Below are 4489 nucleotides of genomic sequence, written 5' to 3' on the forward strand. Positions count from 1 at the left end.
GAGAGTGATAGATAGTGATAGAGAGTGTCTGAGAGTGTCACAAAGTGTCAGAGTGTGTCAGAGAGTGATAGAGAGTGATAGAGAGTGATAGAGCGTGTCTGAGAGTGTCAGAGATAGATAGAGAGTGTCTGAGAGTGTCAGAGAGTGATAGAGAATGTCAGAGAATGATAGAAAGTGTCAGAGATTGTCAGAGTATGTCAGAGAGTGTCAGAGAATGTCGGAGTGTGTCAGAGAGTAACAGAGAGTGATAGAGAGTGATAGAGAGTCTCAGAGAGTGTCAGAGTGTGTCAGAGTTTGATAGAGAGTGTGAGAGAGTGTCAGAGAGTGACAGAGAGTGTCAGTGAGTGTCAGAGAGTGATAGAGTGTGCCTGAGAGTGATAGAGAGTGACAGAGAGTGTCGGAGAGTCACAGAAAGTTTCAAAGTGTGATAGAGAGTGTCAGAGAGTGACAGAGAGTGCCAGAGAGTGTCTGAGAGTGTCTGAGAGTGATATTGATTGATATAGAGTGATAGAGAGTGTCTGAGAGTATCTGAGAGAGTCTGAGAGTGTCTGCGAGTGTCTGAGAGTGTCAGAGAGTGTCTGACAGTGTCAGAGAGTGATGGAGAGTGAAAGAGAGTGTCATAGAGAATCTGAGAGTGTTAGGGAGTGATAGGGTGTGTCATAGAGGGATAGAGAGTGAAAGAGAGTGTCTGAGAGTGTCAGAGATTGTCAGACAGTGACAGAGAGTGATAGAAAGTGTCTGAGACAGTCTGGGAGTCTCTGAGAGTGTCAGAGAGTGTCAGAGAGTGATAGAAAGTGTCAGAGAGTGCCTGAGAGTGTCAGAGAGTGAAATAGAGTGTCTGAGAGTGTCTGAGAGTGTCTGAGAGTGTCATAGAGTGACAGAGAGTGTCTGAGAGTTTCAGAGAGTGATAGAGAGTGTCAAATTGTGTCAGAGAGTGTTAGAGAGTGATAGAGAGTGTCAGAGAGTTTCAGAGTGTGTCAGAGAGTTTCAGAGAGTGATAGAAAGTGTCAGAGAGTGATAGAGAGCGGCTGAGAGTATCTGAGAGTGATAGAGAGTGTCTGAGAGTGTCAGAGATTGTCAGTGTGTGATAGAGAGTGTCTGAGAGTGATAGAGAGTGTCTGAGAGGGTCAGAGAAATATAGAGAGTGATAGAGAGTGTCAGAGAGTGTCAGAGAGTGTCAGAGAGTGATAGAGAGTGATAGAGAGTGTCTGAGTGTGTCAGAGTGTGTCAGAGAGTGTCCGAGAGTGGTAGAGAGTGTCTGAGAGTGTCAGAGAGTGATAGAGAGTGTCTGAGAGTGTCAGAGATTGTCAGAGAGTGTCAGAGAGTGATAGAGAGTGTCTGAGACTGTCAGAGTGTGTCAGAGAGTGATAGAGAGTGTCTGAGGGTGTCAGAGAGCGTCAGAGTGTACCAGGGAGTGATATAGAGTGATAGAGAGTGTCTGAGAGTATCTGAGAGAGTCTGAGAGTGTCAGAGAGTGTCTGAGAGTGTCAGAGAGTGTCTGACAGTGTCAGAGAGTGATGGAGAGTGAAAGAGAGTGTCATAGAGAATCTGAGAATGTTAGGGAGTGATAGGGCCTGTCATAGAGGGATAGAGAGTGAAAGAGAGTGTCTGAGAGTGTCAGAGATTGTCCGACAGTGTCAGAGAGTGATAGAAAGTGTCTGAGACTGTCTGAGAGTCTCTGAGATTGTCAGAGAGTGTCAGAGAGTGATAGAATGTGTCAGAGAGTGTCTGAGAGTTTCAGAGAGTGATAGAAAGTGTCAGAGAGTGTCTCAGAGAGTCAGAGAGAGTCAGAGAGTGTCAGAGAGTGTCAGAGAGTGATAGAGAGTGTCTGAGAGTGTCAGAGAGTGATAGAGAGTTTCTGAGAGTGTCAGAGAGTGATAAAGAGTGATAGAGTGTGATATAGAGAGTGTCTTTGAGTTTCAGACAGTGCCAGAGAGCGATAGAGAATGTCAGAGAGTGATCGAGAGGGTCTGAGAGTGTCTGTAAGTGACAGAGTGTGTCAGAGAGTGATTGAGAGTGTCAGAGATTGTCAGGGTGTGTCCGAGAGTGTCAGCGAGTGTCAGAGTGTGTCAGAGAGTAACAGAGAGTGATAGAGAGTGAAAGAGTGTCTGAGTGTATCAGAGTGTGTCAGAGAGTGATAGAGAGTGTCTGAGAGTGTCAGTGAGAGTCAGAGAGTGTCTGAGAGTGTCAGAGAGTGTCTGAGAGCGATCGAGATTGTCTGAGAGTGATAGAGTGTCTGAGAGTGTCTGAGACTGTCAAAGAGTGATAGATAGTGTCAGTGTGTCAGAGAGTGATAGAGAGTGTCTGAGAGTGTCAGAGAGTGTCACAGTGTGCCAGAGAGTGATAGAGAGTGATAGAGAGTGTCAGAGAGTGTCAAAGAGTGATAGATAGTGTCAGAGTGTGTCAGAGAGTGATAGAGAGTGTCTGAGAGGGTCTGAGAGTGTCAGAGAGAGTCTGAGAGTGTCTGAGAGTGATGGAGAGTGAAAGAGATTGTCAGAGAGTGTCTGGGAGTGTCAGAGTGTTTCTGAGAGTGTCTGAGAGTGTCTGAGAGTGTCTGAGAGTGTCTGAGAGTGATAGAGAATGTCTGAGAGTGATAGAGAGTGTCAGAGAGTGACAGCAAGTGTCAGAGTGTGTTAGAGAGTTTCAGAGAATGACAGAGAGTGGTAGAGAATGGTAGAGAGTGTCAGAGAGTGACAGAGAGTGTCAGTGCGTGTCAGAGAGTGATAGAGAGAGCCTGAGAGTGATAGAGAGTGACAGAGACTGTCAGAGAGTGACAGAAAGTGTCAGAGTGTGATAGAGAGTGTCAGAGAGTGATGGAGAGTGCCAGAGATTGTCTGAGAGTGTCTGAGACTGACTGAGATTGTCTGAGAGTGTCAGAAAGTGATAAAAAGTGTCAGAGAGTGTCTGCGAGTGTCAGAGAGTTTCAGAGAGTGATAGAGAGTTTCAGTGTGTGCCTGAGAGTGTCAGTGTGTGTCAGGCAGAGTCAGAAAGTGATATAGAGTGTCAGAGAGTGATAGAGAGTGTCAGAGTGTGTCTGAGAGTGTCAGAGAGTGATAGAGAGTGTCAGAGAGTGTCAGAAAGTGACAGAGAGTGGTAGAGAGTGTTAGAGAGTGTCAGAGAGTGACAGAGAGTGTCAGAGAGTGATAGAAATTGTCAGAGAGTGATAGAGAGTGTCAGAGAGTGTCGGAAAGTGACAGAGTGTGGTAGAGAGTGTTAGAGAGTGTCTGGGAGTGTCAGAGAGTGTCAGAGTGTGTCTGAGAGTGACAGAGAGTGTCTGAGTGTGTCAGAGAGTGATAGAGAGTGTCAAATTGTGTCAGAGAGTGATAGAGAGTGATAGAGAGTGTCAGAGAGTTTCAATGTGTGTCAGAGAGTGTCAGAGAGTGATAGAAAGTGTCAGAGAGTGATAGAGAGTGTCTGAGGGTGTCAGTCAGTGTCAGAGAGTGATGGAGAGTGATAGAGAGTGTCTGACACTGTCAGAGAGTGTCAGAGTGTGTCAGAGAATGTCAGAGAGCGATAGAGTGTGTCAGAGTGTGTCAGAGAGTGTCAGAGAGTTTCAAAGAGTGATAGAGAGTGTCAGAGAGTGTCAGAGTGTGTCAGAGAGTGTCAGAGAGTGATAGAGAGTGTCAGAGAGTGATAGAGAGTGATAGCGAATGTCTGGGAGTGTCAGAGAGTGTCAGAGTGTGTCAGAGAGTGATAGAGAGTGTCTGAGAGTGTCATAGAGTGATAGAGAGTGTCTGAGAGTGTCAGAGAGTGATAGAGAGTGTCAAATTGTGTCAGAGAGTCATAGAGAGTGATAGAGAGTGTCAGAGACTTTCAGAGTGTGTCAGAGAGTGTCAGAGAGTGATAGAAAGTGTCAGAGAGTGTTAGACAGTGTCTGAGAGTGTCTGAGAGTGTCAGAGAGTGTCAGAGTGTGTCAGAGAATGTCAGAGAGCGATAGAGTGTGTCAGAGTGTGTCAGAAGGTGTCAGAGAGTTTCCGAGAGTGATAGAGAATGTCAGAGAGTGTCAGAGAGTGTTAGAGAGTGTTAGAGAGTCTCAGAGAGTGTGTGAGTGTGTCAGAGAGTTTCAGAGATTGTCAGAGAGTGAGAGAGAGTGTCTGAGTGTGACAGAGAGTGTCTGATAGTTTCAGTGAGTGTCAGAGAGTGATAGAGAGTGATAGAGGGTGTCAGAGAGTGATAGAGAGTGTCAGAGAGTGATAGAGAGTGATAGCGAGTGTCTGGGAGTGTCAGAGAGTGTCAGAGTGTGTCAGAGAGTGATAGAGAGTGTCAGAGAGTGATAGAGAGTGATAGCGAATGTCTGGGAGTGTCAGAGAGTGTCAGAGTGTGTCAGAGAGTGATAGAGAGTGTCTGAGAGTGTCATAGAGTGATAGAGAGTGTCTGAGAGTGTCAGAGAGTGATAGAGAGTGTCAAATTGTGTCAGAGAGTGATAGAGAGTGATAGAGAGTGTCAGAGACTTTCAGAGTGTGTCAGAGAGTGTCAGAGAGTGATAGAA

The sequence above is a fragment of the Heterodontus francisci genome, unplaced genomic scaffold (assembly GCF_036365525.1).
Source record: "Heterodontus francisci isolate sHetFra1 unplaced genomic scaffold, sHetFra1.hap1 HAP1_SCAFFOLD_292, whole genome shotgun sequence".
NCBI classification, from domain to species: Eukaryota; Metazoa; Chordata; class Chondrichthyes; order Heterodontiformes; family Heterodontidae; genus Heterodontus; species Heterodontus francisci.